This window comes from Mustela lutreola, chromosome 3, assembly GCF_030435805.1.
Source record: "Mustela lutreola isolate mMusLut2 chromosome 3, mMusLut2.pri, whole genome shotgun sequence".
NCBI lineage: Eukaryota > Metazoa > Chordata > Mammalia > Carnivora > Mustelidae > Mustela > Mustela lutreola.
In genome coordinates, this window is record NC_081292.1 from 56,815,326 (window position 1) to 56,833,496 (window position 18,171).

The window sequence follows — 18,171 nt, forward strand, 5'->3', positions numbered from 1 at the left end:
CAGGATGATTTCAAGGAGCTTACCATCTATGTTTTCTTGTAGAAGTTTTATGGTTTCAGGCCTCATGTTCAAGTCTTTAATCCATCTCTAGGTAATTTTTTTATGGCATAAGATGGCAATTCCATTTCATTGTTTTGCATATGGCTGTCCAGTTTTCCCAACACTAATTGTTGAAGAGACTTTCCTTTCCTCATTGTGTGTTCTTGGCCCCCTTACTCTAAATTAATTGACCATGCATAACTGGATTCATCTCTTAGCTTTTTATTCTTTTCCATTGATCTCCATGTCTGTTTTTACTCCAGTACCATACTGTTTTGATCACTATGGCATTTTATTATAGTTTGAAATTAGGAAGTGTGATGCCTTCAGCTTGGTTCTTTTTCAAGATTGCTTTGACTTTACAGGTTTTTTTTGTGGTTCCATACAATTTTTAGGATTGTTTGCTCTATTTCTATAAAAGATGTGCATTTAGAATTTTGAGACAGGTTGCATTGAATGTGTAGATCACTTTGGGTCGTATAGATATTTTAATACTAATTTAATAATGTTAATTCCTCTAACCCATGAGCATAGAATATCTTTCCATTGATTTTTATCTTCTTCGATGTCTTCCATCAGTGTCTCAGAGTTTTCAGTGCACAGGTCTTTTGCTTCCTTGGTTAGGTTTGTTCCTAGGTCTCTTACACTTTTTGATATAGTTGTAAACAAACTGTTTTTTTTTTAATTTATCTTTCTGATAGTTCATTATTAGTACTGCAGAAGCACAAAATATTTTTGTATTGATTTTACATCCTACAACTTTACTAAATTTATTAGTTCTAACAGTTTAATAAAACTAGTTTAATTAGTTTAATAATTTAATTAGTTTAATAAAACAAATAAAATAAAATAATAAAAATAATAAAGTTAATAAGTTTTATAGTGGAATTTTTAGGGCTTCATATATGAAATATCATGTGTTCTACAAATAGTGACAGTTTAACTTTTTTCTTTCTGATTTGGATAACGTTTTTATTTTTCTTGCCTAAACACTTGACCTGAGCTCAGATCTGGCCCTAGTGTCCACACCATGTTGGACTCCAAGTCTGACCAGCTTCTGCAGAGCCAGTGCCATCCCAGGCCCTACAAGCAATGCATTCCTCATGGTCCCTTCCATAGGCACCATGGTTGTTGCCTTTGTTGAGTCTGAGTCTGCTCTGAGTCTGAAGGGGTGAGTGAGCTTGTGGGCAATAGGGCTTCTCAGTAGACCAGATCCAGTGGCTCAAGTGGAGGTTTAAGCAGCTAAGTGGAGACCAGCCCCACTATTCCTAAGGAGGACCTTAACAAAGTCCCTGACCTGAAACTCAATCATATGAGATTCCGAATCCACCATGCCTTATTTAGCAACAGGAACGTTGGCAAGGGGTCTATCTGCCTGGCTTACAAGATCAACTCTGAGCACTTCCTGACCCACCATGTCCTTCTGACCCATCCATACGACCAAGGAAAAAGAGCAGGTATAGCTATGCTAGAAAGAAAAGATGAGATTTCTGTTTTACATGTATGCAATGTCCACATCACCCTGGAAAAATATGAAAATGTGGTCAAAGAGGTCTTGAGAAATTACCATAAGGAGAAGGATTCTGCCCATTGCATTGCAGACAGGAACATGACGGAGGTGGCCAGCGTCTGCATGGGGCAGATGGAGCAGGATCAAAGGTAAGAGTTACCCTCAATAACCTCCTGAAGATCTCGCAGGGGTAGACATCAGGAACAAGATGCACATCTGCTTTGTTAACATGGAAACCATTACTCTTTGTCACTGACCCACTACCTTCCCAACAGAGAAATTGCACTTTGCATGAGGGCAGCCTCCCCACATGCATGGAGCATCTGAGACCTCTTAGGCTTCTTTTTGCTATAGCTCTGAAAGTTTTCTTGTTGGTATGCTCTTATTCTATTATATATTGGGTTTATGTGTTGGAGGTGGGTAGGGAAGCAGGAGAGGGAGACAGATAATTTTTCTTTTAGTTTAGAGGTTCCTGGCCCATGATAAAGCAAATTCAGACCTAACAGGTTGGAATGCATATTTCCCAGAGATTTCCAGAGATTCCAGACTTCGAGTAAGACACAGTAACTGGATAGGACATTGATGTTGACTCCCTGTGGGAGCCGCAAATGTTTTCAGTGCATAAAAAAGTTTGCAAATGGATATTTAAGAGAAGTAAAGTGTAGACTGTAGCAGAACCTATTATTTCTCCCTAATATCTATGCTTTTTCTTCTATATTAATAGAAAAAAAAATGTTAGTTGAGTACAAGGCTCCTCATAGAGAGACTGTCTTTCTCAAGATTACTTGCAGCTAAGTGTGGCTATGTGTCTAACTTCTGTTCCATAGAATATAGAACATATGCCCATATTCTATGGAACAGAAGTTACTAGTCACTGCCCTTAACACCAATAACCATGTCTTTCTATTTCTATTTTCTATAGTTGGAATAGAGATAAAATGGCAAAAACTGAATAAGCATTTCAGACCAGAAGATGGAAGTTAGATATTGAGGGTGATTAGCAACAAGGTAAATTAAGTCTTGGCCCCCAGTGACTTCATGGAGAAAAGCCTTATTAACAAGGGAACTTCTACATGAATAAAATCAAATAATATAAATGAGCAGTAAACTTTTATAATGTTTATGGTTATTTGTTTTAATAGCAAGACCAACACCCTAACTAATGCAATCAGGTTTTAGAAATTAAATTTGTTTACTGCTTGACAGGTAATTTATTTAAAAAATAATGTCTATGATAAAAAAAAAAAGTCCACAAATAGTGGGCAAGAAAAGAAAAAAATGTCCATAAAGTGCATACCACAGTATGGCTTCAAAACCAGATCATTATGGGAATATCTTCCTGATGTTTTCATGTCCAAAAAATGTTTCAAAAATTTTATAACCAGAATAATTGCTTTCTGTATATGAAAGAACTAAAAATCGTTCTCAGCTGGGAAAAGACTAGAAAGGACGTATTATCCATACTACCTCACCAATAGTTTTTTTAATTTAAAATATACTTATCAGATGTGAATATGAGTTACATCACCCTCAAAATTTATACGTTGAAGTCCTAACCTCCCGTACCTGAGAATATTATCTTATTTGGAAATGGGAAAATCGCAGATATAGTTAATTAAGACGAGCTCATAGTGAGCTAGTGTAGACCCCTAATCTGATATGACTGGGGTCCTTATGAAAAGGGGAAATTCAGACATAAAACACACATGTAGGGAGAATACCATGTGAAGATGAAGGCAGAGATTGGAGGAATATTCAGAAACCAAAGAATACGAGTGCCAGCAGATAACCAGAAGTCGGGAAGAGAGACACAAAACCAGTCTGTTACAGCTCTCAGAAAGAACCAGCCTGGCCAGCACCTTGATCTCAAACTCCTTGCCTCCGGAACTCTAAAGCAATAATTTACGTTCCGTTAGACTCCCAGTTTGTGGTATTTTGTTAAAGTATTTCTAGCAAACTAATACACTTATTCAATTGTCATAATAAGAAAATAAAGAACTAATGAATGGAAAAGGACTAATTGGGGATACTGAAACTGGTTAAACTTGGAAATAATCTCTAAAATGATTATTGAAACTGTAGTTACAGAACAGAATGCAAGGGTCAAAATGTTATCTCAAAAGAGAAGTGATAATGTTAAGACAAAATACGCATGGCTTCATATGAATGATCACTCAAACACCTTTATTAACTCCAATTGCCTTTGAAATGTTTGTCTCAATTCAGAAATCTTCCTCCACAAATACATAAACATGGAAATGTAAATATTTCTTTCATGAAACGTGAGTGTATCAGTACACAAAACTGAAACAGCATTTACTCAGTAATAAAGCCCATGGTCACTGGAAGTGCACTTTGATTTTTAAAAGAACTGAGAAATTAATAAGTTGGACATGTGACATTTATGATCTTTGGTTCTACTTCAGAACTTCAAATGTAAAGCCTTAAAATTTAAATGTTGTGCTTTGAAATTATTTTTAAAGGGTAATGTATAACTGAATGTACAACATTTTATTCATACTTGATTTATACAGCAGGTTTAACATTTATTCAACAAAGCTTTGCATCTAATAATGAGTACACTTGATGCTTTTAAAAGCTTACTAAATACCACCTAATTTTTTTAAAGGTGTTGGAATTCAACCCCGTTATTTAGCTTATTCCATAATATGTGTTTCTCTGCTTAAAATAGGCTTTATTTGAACTGAAAAAAACAAAAACATTTTGTGAACTTTATACAAATATTTCATTTCATGTATGTATTTATTATAAAAACATGGTAGTTAAATTATTTCCTCTCATCTATTTATTTCTTTTTCATGGAGCAATTTATTTTTTTTTGTTCAGTTTGTGCTTCAACTCTGGGTTTTGTTTCTTTGATATTCTTTCAAATGTAAGTAGATTCTCCTAGTGGTCCCAAGTGACAGAGTAACTTATTTCTGCAGTAGCAATATTTTGTTATTCTACTAAGCTCATGCAGTAACCTGAAACTGTTCAACTGAGTCTCCTCTAAATATAAATCCTACATAACTTTCAACTCTTTATAAGCTTAAAAGGTTTAGTTTTTTTTTTTTTTTTTCCTTTTGTAGTCCCTCAGGAATTCAAAAAACGAAAACTTACAATCACTTTTTACTTTAAACAAAAAGCTTGGCAGGGTTTTCACAATGTTGGTAAAACAAAATTTTAAACTATAGTCTTAGCAAGTTTTGCTCAAGACCAGGTCACAGCATAAAATAAATTAAAAAAAAAAAGAAATTTAACTAATGAAACATCATTGTCACATCCAAAGGATTGTATAACTTCGGTTAATAAAATATTTGCTTGTTTTCTTCTGAATGTTCATCTTGTAAAGATTTGTTATTATACAAGGTAACATTTATTTGGGAACATGATGAAGTAACCTGGTCACACTTTTGTTCCTATGGTGATCATTCTTATTTAATGAACATAATAATAAGCCATGTTTTAGGGATCATTAAATTTTAAGTATGAAAACAATGAAGTTGCTATGTGTATGGAAAAAAGATTTTGTTTTTAAATGAAGACTTCATTCTTAAAAGTGATTTTTTTTCCTCTTCTAAAAGAAATAGCTTTATTTCATATTAACATACAATAGGAAAAGTTAAATTTTCTGGAAGACCACCACCCCCATTACGAATTTTATCACTCCATTCTGTAGTTCCAAGAGGTACTTGTTTGAATTGCAAGGTTATTACCCTAATTTATAACTTTTTTAATAATGAATATGATGTTGACTGGATCAATAATCAAGATTAATATCCCCCTTTTACTGAAAGAAAATTGAGAAACAAAATATTTATATTCTGGATATTAATTAGAATTATATAATTTTTTCATATTAATGTCATGCATCCTTTTGTTTGTATTATTTTGTTTTATTTTAGTTATAGCTAATTTGTTAATAACTTTAATTCCATTTATTCACTAAAGGTTAGATTTATGTTTTCCAGTATGAAAAAACATTTAATCTATTCAAAGACTTTAGAATCATTAATTATTTGATTTGAGATTAAAAAATAGTTGTTTAATTTAAAACTTGTATTTCTATTCTTTTTTAATTTTTTTAAAGATTTTATTTTTATTTATTTATTTTACAGAGATCACAAGTAGGCATAGAGGCAGGCAGAGAGAGAGAGAGAGGAGGAAGCATATTCCCTGCTAAGCCGAGAGCCTGATGCGGGGCTCCATCACAGGAACTGGGATCATGACCTGAGCCGAAGGCAGAGGCTTTAACCCACTGAGCCACCCAGATGCTCCTTGTATTTCTATTCTTTTGTGCCTATAAAAATTGTCAAAGTAAATTCTCAAAATATGAAAGATCCCCAAAGGTTTTTTTTGAATATATATATATATATATATATATATATATATACACACATATATATATACACACACACACACACAGAAATAGAGAATTTTAATAAGTAACAGAAAAATAAATCAATATGAGTAATATACATTTTTAAAAATGTTCTGATAGGGGGCTCCTGGGTGGCTCAGTTGGTTGAGCAACTGCCTTTGGCTCAGGTCATGATCCTGGAATCCTGGGATCGAGTCCCACGTCAGGCTCCCTGCTTGGGAGGGAGTCTACTCTTCCTCTGACCTCTCCACTCTCACACTCTCTCTCTCAAATAAATAAATAAAATTAAAAAAATATTCTGATAGGACAATACCATTAGCAATATTTTGATATATGTTTCATTTTTTTGTTTCCTGTAACAAAAAAAAAAAAAAACCAAAAACCACAAAATGTCCTATTGTGTAGTTCATTGTCCTTGTATATAGAGATAATTCCACATGTTCATGACTAACAACCCATTTAAAAATTAAAATTCAATTGATTTTGAATGTTTATTTTAATCTTATTTCCAATAGTAAGGATACATAAACATAGATATATTCATCTGTAAGGACAAGTGCTTAATTCTTCCATACTGCAATGCATTTTTTAGATTTTGGGGCATTTCCATGCAAATGCACAGGCCCAGATGAACTTAAATTAATGGAATTTCAGAAAACTGAAACATTTTAAGATGAATTTTTTTTCCTGTATATTTTCACATCCTCAACAATTATTTACTCATATTATTTTATAATCATGAACGTTTTGTGAGAGAAGACTATTATTAAGAATTCATCTGTTCTTAATTTACTCCTTACCTAAAGCTACGGCACAATGTTCTATTTGTAATATCAAGGCAATTGGTGTATGTAAAAAAGGACTGATATTAATTACAGAAAATTGTCATCAAATGGAAAAGAAAAATGAAGAGTCTTATGGAGCCCTAATCCTGATTACAGCTTAAAATTGCTCTCTCCATTAACACAATCAACACTCCCAACTAGCAAATTTTATAGAGGAACAAGTAACCAGATATTTTCCATGGAAGATATTTTTCATTTTTATGCTTTTCTGTTTCTTTTATTTCTGCCAGAAAAGCAATTATTAACGTTTAAAGTCTGGTGTAAAATTTCATTTCGAAAGTATTAAGAGATAAAGCTTACCTAATTATTAACATTTTTCATTTTTCACTATACATACATTCAGTGGTTGTAAAACAGCAGCTACCAAAAATCTTCTAACACAAATATTTTAAATATAAATTTAACATGAAAAGATGGTATTACCCAATGTAAACAGTCACTAGTTATACACATTTTAACCATGTGAATTGGATTAACTTCAAAGGATCAGATGAGTTTTGGTAAATAATCACTTCCAGTACATTAGTGCACTGGAAACTTTTTGCATTTCAGGAAGAGACAATTCACCTCACTTTGGTGAACAATTTTCTCACTACAGAATTGAATTATTGTACAATCAGATCCAGTTCTCTATATTCACGGGACAATGGTTTGGGTAATGAAGTATGTTTCAGAAACATTCTCTTAACCACCTTCACAACTTCAGAGGCCTCATTGACCACTCACTAGTCCATTCCATCATTGGTTCACCACTTCACTACGTTTACACTAACCTCACCTCCCTGCACAAACTAGGATATGAATTTTCACAAGCTAAGAAGTAGAATGCAATCTTTGTACAGTATCACGCACTATCGGCCCCTCTATTTACTCTTATATCCTGAGCTTTCTGCAGGCAACAGGTAAGAAAGCACAACTATCACATTGATGCTGAAGACAATGAAATTTTTAAAGCTTTTTTCATCACTAAAAAAAGAGAAAAGTGCAATAATTTAAAAATTGTACTTTCTACAGACATCAGATAGTTAATTTTTGTATTAAATACTGGGTTTCACCTTAAAACATTTGAGATTCAATTTCTTTACTCAATAGCTTCAAGGTGTTCACCTATAATTTCAATGTCACCATCTTCAGCTGAGAATATGATCAAGCATGAATCAAGGAGAAGGCCTATGGCTAAAGAAAATGATACTCAAGTTCTAGTCTTTTTTGGCTACTGCCTTTGTTCTACAGGTTTTTTTTTTGTTTGTTTGTTTGATTTTTGTTGGGGGGGGGATACTATGCCTTTTACTGAGATGTAATTAATATATCACAACTGATCCACTTGATATGTACAGTTCACTGAATTTTAATGTATTTGTAGAATTGTACAACTATACCACAATCTAATTGCAGAAACATATATGTCACCCTAAAAAGAAACTTTGTGCTCATTTACAGCCACATCTCATTACCATCCTCAACATTGGGAAGACAATAATCTGTACTTTCTTTATGGATTTGACTTTCCTAGACATTTCACACAAATGGAATTCATACAATATGTGTTTTTCATGTCTGACTTCTTTCAGCATGACATTTAATAGGTTCACACATGTTAACATGTATCAGTACTTTATTCTTTTTTATTTGTTCCTATCCTTTTTACATGATTTAAGTATTTTGTTTCTAATAAAAATATCTATAAAAATAATATACGTATCTCTACAGTAACACACATATCTCTACACAGAGAGATATGTTTAATTTTTACCTCTTGGGCTACTTTTTGATGGAATTGTTGACCTAAGACAGATAAAACTTATTTCTTAACTTTAAAAAATCATGTATAAGCTATCATGATGAGGACAAAGAAAGGAAAATTTAAATCCAAATCCAAAAAAGTTATAATGCAGGTAGTTGGGAGTAGTAGCTGCTTGCTTTAAGTTTCATTTTAAATAATTATTTTTATGAATGCCTTCTGAGGTTAATTATAGACACTGTGTTTAAGCAGAATTATCTTTTATGGACAGATAATTATTTATATCTTCATTAGCAGGGTCCGATATCTTCCTCTTTATTTAAAAGCTGAGTGTCTTCAGGGACACCTGGGTGGCTCAGTGGGTTAAAGCCTCTGACTTCAGCTCAGGTCATGATCCCAAGGTCCTGGGATTGAGCCCCACATCGGGCTCTCTGCTCAGCAGGGAGCCTGCTTCCTCCTCTCTCTCTGCCTGCCTCTCTGCCTACTTGTGATCTCTCTCTTTCAAATAAATAAATAAAATCTTTTTAAAAAATAAATAAATAAAAATTGGGTGTAGCCCCTTATATAAAATAACTGTGTGATCTAAAATGATATATGGTGTTACCGGGATAAATATTTGAAATATGTACAAAACTGGAGCAAACTTGCATACCACGAGGAGGATATACTTATTCTATTAATGTATAAATATTTATATATTCAAAAATAAATTTTATGAATGCTGTACTTGAAGGTCTATGATGACTAAAGATTGGCATCCCACGTCCTGGAAAAAATTGGGGGAAGATAAGTAATTGTCTATGTTAGTTCAAACACCTTTGTAGGCATATTTCAAATGGGAATTAGTACATTCAATGAAGTCTGTAATTGTAATAACTGAGTTTGAAATGACCTGTGGAAAGAAGGTAAAACAGAGAATGTAAGAGCTTCACATATTTGTGGGGAAAATGCTAGGACCATTACAGATAGAATATAAAGATGAAGACTTCATTGAAAAGAAGAGATAATTTTTAGACAGAAAAAGGTGTGTAATTTAAGATTGTTATAATGTGTATATTGAATTTGTTAAATAAAGTAAGTAAAAACAAACATTAAAATGTTTAGATTATCTTTAAGAGCTTTTGTTTTCTTTAAATGAGGTCAATAACTGATACAAATTTTACAGATGATATGTAGAATTTGAATCATATGAATTTGGCATAGATTATGTAAAATGTGCAATGATAAATATTTTAACACTAAAAATAAATTTTAAACATCAATTCAAAAAATATGCACCTGTATGTTTATTGCAACATTATTTACAATAGCCAACATATTGAAGCAACCCCTGTTTATCCATAGAAGAATGGATCAATATGTGGTATAAATAGACAATGGTATATTGTTCAGCCATAAAAAAGAATGAGATCTAGGAACGCCTGGGTGGCTCAGTTGGTTAAGCAGCTGCCTTCGGCTCAGGTCATGATCCCAGTGTCCTGGGATCGAGTCCCACATTGGGCTCCTTGCTCAGCAGGGAGCCTGCTTCTCCCTCTGCCTCTGCCTGCCATTCTGTCTGCCTGTGCTCGCTCTCTCCCCATCTCTCTCTCTGATAAATAAATAAAATCTTTAAAAAAAAAAAAAAAGAATGAGATCTTGCCATTTGCAACAACATGCTAGAGGGTCTAATATTAATTGAAATAAGTCAGAGAAAAAGAAATACTATAATGATTTTACTAATATTGGGAATTTAAGAAAAATTAACATACAAACAAAGAAAAAAGAGACAAACAAAAAACAAACTATTAAATACAGAGAACAAACTGGTGGTTGCCAGAGGGAGGTGGGTATGAGAGTCAATGAAATAGCAAAGGGGATTACAAATACATTTATCCAGATGTGCACTGAATAAAGAATCGCTGAATCATTATGTTGTGTACCTGAAACTAATATAGCATTATGTGTTAATTACATCAATAGTATTTTTAATGAAAAAGATAAAGAGCAAGCTAGAAAAATTGACATTTGGTAGCAGAATTTCTCACCTTAGAGGACACACACACACGCACACACACACACACACACACACATACAGCCTTTGAAATCCACTTAGAGGGTGAAAGATCTGTATTACTTTCCCAAACAATGGCAGTATATATTTTAAAAAATACTTCTCATATATTTAAATTTGAATATCTCAGAAACCATCTAGGTGGCATTAGACTTAAAAATTTCATAATAGTAACGCACTTCCATTTTTCCTTTCAATTAAATGAATTTGTACATCTATAAGCTGCTATAAAGGATATCTGAAGTCTTTCAGTATAGAATTTCTATATCATTCCTACCGTGAAAAATGAGTTTGTATTCTTGGTATTTGTTATTATAACAGACTTCACCTTAGATTAAGCATCTTGTTCCAACAAATTATGTGAACACCTTATCTGTGTCAGATACTATGATAGGGTCTATATTTACTTTGGAAAATAAAATAAAGTATTGTCTCTGAGGTAGGAAACAAAGTGTAATACTTTAAAGCATCACTTCTAAAAAGCGATTCCCTGAGTTCAAATCCTGTCTGCTATCCATCATGTTAATATTATAATTAACATGTATATAAATAATATACATATTGTTTATTTAACAACTCCAGGCCTCAGTTTCCACAGCCATGAAGAGATTTTTTTCTTCTTCCTGCAGATGTTGTATGAATTTAAGGAAGTAATATAGGCAAAATAATTAGCACATTATCTGACATATACGAAAAACACAGTGATATGTTTTAAACAAAAACGACTCCCACTTATTCACTAATGGTGTCTCTGAATCTAACCAAGTCTGATATAAATATTTATTCCAGAAGAAACTTGAAATAGGGGGAATGATATCCATAGTTTACTCATCAAGACTCGAATGACAACTTCTAATATAAAACCTCTTTATAAAAAATAGGCCAAGTTTATTTGAATGCATTAATTCAAATGTAAAGACTACAATCAACAGAAGCTAAATCACTGAAGATTTAATCAGAACATGATTTGCTGAATATCACTAAAAGCTGGATTCACTTTGATGATGTGGAGAATAAAAGCCTCAAAAGGAGGCTTGAGACATTATGTTTTTCAAAACTTGACTTATTCATTATTCATTTATTTATGAATATTATTCACATTTATATATTGCCTACCATGCAATAGGCATTCTCTCAGGTGTTGATATACAAAGGTGAATGTATAAAAAATAAAAAAGTATACAATTTTTGGTAATATGAGGTATAGCTAGAGATCACTTGGTAAAATAGTTTTTAATTCTTCCAGAATTTATACGTCTTTGTAAGACCTGATTCTTTTAAGTGACATATGAATCAAATGAAATGTACAAAGAGGATGGCACTAACTAATTTTTACAATTACATATTAGACAACATATAAATTTTTTGTTTTCCATGTATTACAAATATTTTGTAAATGCACTTAAATATTCTCTGCAAGTGAATGAAAAAAATGCTTAGTATACTTTATTATTACTACTGAATCTAGCCTTATGTACATCAGCAACTCTATACATTGTGTAAAGAATAAAGTGCTGAAACTTTAGGTTAGAACATTGTGGGTAGTAAACATCACCCTGAATAAAAACTAAACATACCCAGAGACCTCATATCAATGATGGCTGAGATAGCTTGGGAAGATAATATACTTTGAAGAGTATATCATTTGTATTCTAATGTAAGTAACTTATTTAAGAAATTCTGTCCTAGAAGCTTTATAATATACCAACATTTCAATGGATTTCAGGATCAGGGAAATACATATCAAAACCACAATGAGGCACAACTTCACACCAGTCAGAATGGCTAAAATTAAGAAGTCAGCAAACGACAGATGTTGGTGAGGATTCAGAGAAAGGGGAACCCTCCTACACTGTTGGTGGGAATGCAAACTGGTGCAGCCACTCTGGAAAACTATATAGTGAGTCCTCAAAAAGTTGAAAAGAGAGTTACCCTACAACCCAGGAATTGCACTACTGGGTATTTACCCCAAAGATACAAATGTAGTGATCCAAAGGGGCATGTGCAGCCCAATATTTATAGCAGCAATGTCTACAATAGCCAAACTATGGAAAGAGCCCAAATATCCATCAACAGACTAATGGATAAAGAAGACGTGGGGTACACACACACACAAACACGCACACACCATGGAATATTACATAGCCATCAAAAAAGGAAATCTTGCCATTTGAAATAACATGGATGGAACTAGAGGGTATTATGCTAAGTGAAATAAGTCAATTAGAGAAAGACAATTACCATATGATCTCACAGATATGTGGAATTTAAGAAACAAAACAGAAAATCATAGGGGAAGAGAAGAAAAAATAAACAACATGAAACCAGAGAGGGAGACAAACCACAAGATACTCTTAACATGGAAAACAAACTGAGGGCTGCTGGAAGGGGGGAGGGGGAGGAATGGGGAAACTGAGTGATGGACATTAAGGAGGGTATGTGATGTAATGAGCACTGGGTATTACATAAGACTGATGAATCATAGGCCTGTACCTCTGAAACCAGTAATACCTTTCATGCTAATTAATTGAACTTAAATAAAAAATGTTAAAAATTACAAAAGTCAAAACTTCCCTAAAAAGAAGTGATGAACACGTGGAATTTGAAATTAAAAACACAATACTTTTTATATTAGTAACCCTCCAAATGAAATACCTAGATATAAACCTAAAAAAACGTATAAGATCTATATGAGGAAAAGTATAAAACTAGTATAAAGTATAAAACTAGTATAAAATTTCGATAGGAAGATTCAATATTTTCAAGAGACCAGTTCTTTCCAACTTGATCTATAGATTCAGTGCAATCTCAACCAAAACCCCAGCAAGTTATTTTGTAGACATCAATGATTAGATTCTACAGTTTATGTTGAGAGGCAAAAGATCCAGAATAGCCAGCAAAATATTGGAGGGGGATGGAATGGAGGGCAGACGCTACCTGACTTTAAGACTTACTATAAAGCTATAGTAGTAAAGACAGCCTGGTATTGATAAAACATAGACAAATGGTTCAAGGGAACAGAAAACAGAGCCAAGATATAGATCCCCTAAATAGAGAAAACTGATCTTTGACAAAGGAGCAAAGGCAATACAATGGAGTAAAGATAGTCTTTTCAACAAATGGTGCTGAAACAACTGGAAATCCATATGCAAAAATATGGCTATAGGCACAGATATTACACCCTTCACAAAAATTTACTTAAAATGGGTCAAAAACCCAATGCAAAACGTAAAACTATAAAACCCCTGGAGGATAACATAGGAGAGAGCCTACATGATCTCAGGAAAGGTGATGTCTTTTTAAATACAATACTAAAAATCATTGTGTCTATGGTAAATACCAAATGCATAATTCACGAAGGAAATGATGGATAAGCTGGACCTCATCAAAATTAAAAAACTTCTAAAAACATAAAATAAATCATAAAATTAAAAACTTTTGTTCTATGAAAAACAATGTCAAGAGAATGAGAAGAGAAGCCACAGATTGGGAAAAATATTTATAAGACACATTTAATAAAAAACTGTTATCCAAAACACACACACAAAAACTCAACAGTAAGAAAATAAACAATCCTAACAGACACTTCCCCAAAGAAGATATGTGGATCACAAATTACCATGTGAAAAAATACTCTATATCCTATATCATCAGGGAAATGCAAATTAAAGCAATCAGATACCACTATATCTATTAAAATGGCTAATATCTGGGACACCGACAATACCAAATGTTTCCAAGGATGTGGAGCAACAGTAATTCTCATTCATTGTTGGTGGGAATGCAAAATGATACAGCTTCTTTGGAAGACAGTCTGTCAGTTTCTTACAAAACTTAACATACTCTTACCATATACTCCAGCAATCATTCTACTTGTTATTTACCCAAGCTAGTTAAAAACTTACATCCACACGAAACCTACACACAGATGTTTATAACAGCTTTATTTATAAGTGTCTCAACTTAAAGCAACCAAGGTATCCTTCAGTAGGTGAATGGCTAAATAAACTGGTAATTTCAGACATGGAATATTATCTTAGCACTAAAATGAAACGAGCCCTCAAGTCACAAAAAGACATGAAGGAGCCTTAAATGTTTACCACTAAGTGAAAGAAGTCAATCCAAAAAGGCAGCATTTTATATAATTCCAACTAATGATATTCTGGAAAAGGCAAAACTATAAAGACAGTAAAAAAAAAAAAAAATCTGTGGTTGTTAGGTGTTGGGAGCAAAAAGAAAAAAGGATGAACAGAAAGAGCTCAAAGAATTTTCAGAGCAGTGAAAATACTCTGTATAACATAATGATTGATACCTGTCATTATATATTTGTCCAAACCCAGGGAACTTACACCAAGTGAACTCGATGTAAACTGTTGACTTTGGGTGATTATAATGTGTCACTGTAGGTTCATCAATTATTCCAAATGCATGGCTCTGGTGGGGAATGTTGATAATGGGGAAGGATCTTCCTGTGTGGAGGCGAAGGGTATGATGGAAATCTCTGTATCATCCTCTCAATTTTTCTGTAAACGTAAAACTGTTCTAAAAGTATAGATTATTTTTAAAGACTGTAAGCAGTCATCTTGGTTCATGTTATATTTGGCCAGAACTTCAATCATCCAGATACAAGAAAATAAATTCCATCAACAACCTGAATAATTAACAAGCCTCCAGACAGGAAATACAGCCTGGCTAACTCTTTGATTGTAGCCTTTTGAGAACTTAAAGCAGAGAACGCAGCTAAGATTTACCTGGACTCTTGTGTGTGTTACAGGGGTTAGGTGTGTAGCAATTTGCTAGTAGCAATTAACCATATATATATGCACTATATGTTCGCTTTTTTCCTCTAGAGATTGAAAAATGGAATTAGCTTTTTGGAAGAGTTGATCAAGTTACTTGCTTATCTCCTTAAAATGCTAAAATGTAATAAAACTTAAAAAATGCTAATGTAACTGTGAACATTAAAAATATAATATATTGACCCTGGGGTGATAGATGCTGTATTTATTATTTATTACTGGGCTGTGCCACTTGGATATAATACAGAAATGGAATTTCCCGACAATATCAGTGTCAGAAAGAAATGTTGATATTTTATCCATTTTACTGACTAGCATGAGGATTTTTTCACAAGATGCGTACTTCGGAAAAGCAAACTCTGGAACTCTCTGGAAGCTAAAAAAATATTCTCTTCTTAGCTGTGACTGGAATTTGTTCCATTTCTAGTACAATAATTTTGCTATTTCTTTAATCCTTAAAACCACACTAAAAAGCTTTATTGGTACCTTCCAAATATTCTGTGTGGAGGGCAATTTAAAGATTTCATTGGGCAGATGTTTTCAGTGGTTGCCACTCCACTGAACTGATTCAAGTGCCTTTCCTGGTCAGCATCATGACTCCAAAGTTAAACAGAAGTACCTAAACTAAACACACCGAAATTAAACACACACACACAAACAACAACAACTTCTTAGACCAGGACTTTTCAGTTGAAAAGGAACAAAATGTTATTTTCTTACATTTTTCTCCCATAAATTTTGGCAAATTGCTAAGGGAAAGGATCATACTCTTTATAACAGTGGAGTTATACCCCTTGTGTGGATCTGCCACTCCTTCCACTCCACAGGCAATTCTCTTCTGCTCTCTGTGCCACTGATGTTATACACTGTACAGCAATGTTACTTGGTGAAGGGATTTTGCCAGTAACCAGTATACCTTATTATCTGGGCATATTTCCCATTCACTTGACACTAACTGTATGAGCTTCTCAGAATTACTATATATCCTCTTTTGCTCCAAGAATGTAACTTTGAATGATGTTGCTATTGTTTTGTTCTCTTCTTCTTCTTCTTTTTTTAAAAAGATTTTTATTTATTTATTTGACAGACAGAGATCACAAGCAGGCAGAGAGGCAGGCAGCGTGAAAGGAGGGGAAGCAAGCTCCCCGCTGAGCAGAGAGCCCAATGCGAAGCGGGGCTCCATCCCAGGACCCTGGGATCATGACTGAGCCGAAGGCAGAGGCTTTAACCCACTGAGCCACCCAGGTGTCCCTTGTTCTCTTCTTTACCTTCATGGATAATGTCTCTCTCATGTAAGAAAGCATTATTTTGGAAGTATTCTGGGATGCTCAATCAGGTTACTAGGAAGTGTACTTTGAAGGTGAAGATGCAACTAATTAACCTTTTATGATAAAAACACACTGAACCCTGGAGTAAACAAATTATTAGTTTGTTAAAATGCAGCATTTTGATACTAATTCTGTATTTGTTATTTGTACTTCTAAGCTCTTTCAACTGCTTATGAAAAATAATTATAGTCTAAATTTTTATTGTAAAATCGTTACAAAAATTCACAGCTGGGTGACTCAGCGAGTTAAAGCCTCTGCCTTCGGCTCAGGTCATGATCCCAGGGTCCTGGGATCGAGCCTCACGTCGGGCTCTCTGCTCAACGGGGAGCCTGCTTCTTCCTCTCTCTGCCTGCCTCTCTGCCTACTTGTGATCTCTGTCTATCAAATAAATAAATAAAATCTTAAAAAAAAAATTCACAATCCATAGTTTTACTGGAGTCTGTTCTTATTTAAGCTCACAATACTGTTTGATGTTTATATTCGTATTTTCATTAGTGTTATATTTCAATTAATGATATTAGAGTCATTAACCCATTATTGTTAATGAGAACCATACTTTAGCATAATAGCCACATAAAAAAAATTTAAGAAGCATAAACAACGGCATGCAAATTATGTGAGAATAGTCAACTGAGTATAATTGCATCTCCATAATTGTCTGTTAAAATAAAGAAACTGAATAATGCAGAAGATTTATTTATTTATTTTTGTGAAAGAGAGAGAGAGAGCCCATGTGAGCAGGAGAAAGGGTGGAGGAAGAAGGAGAGAGAATCTCAAGCAGAATCCCCACCGAGCAAGGAGCCCAACATGACGCTCCATCCTATGACCATGAGATCTGTCCTGAGCAGACACCAAGAGTCAGATGCTGGAATGACTGAGACACCCAGGCACCCCTGAATAATGCAAGTCTTATAGCACAATCACAACTCAGAAAACTACCTACTCTACTATGCTATTTCTGACAATAGCTGCTTCTAAAGGCCTTACATATATTATTAAATTCTTACAGTGATATTATGACTAAGTATAATTATAATCCTCATTTTGTAGCTGGAGGAATGAAGGCAAGTAGATATTGAATAACTATTCCAAAATCGCATTGTTTAAGGGGCAAAACTAGATTTAATCCAGACAGTATGACTGCAGAGATAGATCCTTAACCAATACACAATCTTTCTCTTAGCCGCTGTTCAACTACACAGAAATGTTAACAACTGGATGAAATTATTTTCTTCATATCACTTTTCATTAATTTCATGTTGGATATATAGGAATAGTAATGAAACCATAGTTTCTATGAATTATATCAATGAATTCATTACAATTATTTATTGGCAATGATCCTTATGACTTGGAGATGAAACTGGGGTTTTCTCTTGATGAGAAAGAGGAAGAAACAAAGCTTCAGTCATCTTTTCATTGGTGCTTGCTCATGGAAATACTCCTCATTATCCCATTAAATGTGGTTCCTCTACCAA

At 33.7% G+C, this 18,171-nt stretch overlaps 1 pseudogene; it reads left to right on the forward strand.

Annotated features, from left to right (window-relative positions):
- The first annotated feature begins 1,230 nt into the window (after positions 1 to 1,230).
- On the forward strand, positions 1,231 to 1,805 carry LOC131828048 (calcineurin B homologous protein 3-like; annotated as a pseudogene).
- The last annotated feature ends 16,366 nt before the right edge of the window (positions 1,806 to 18,171 follow it).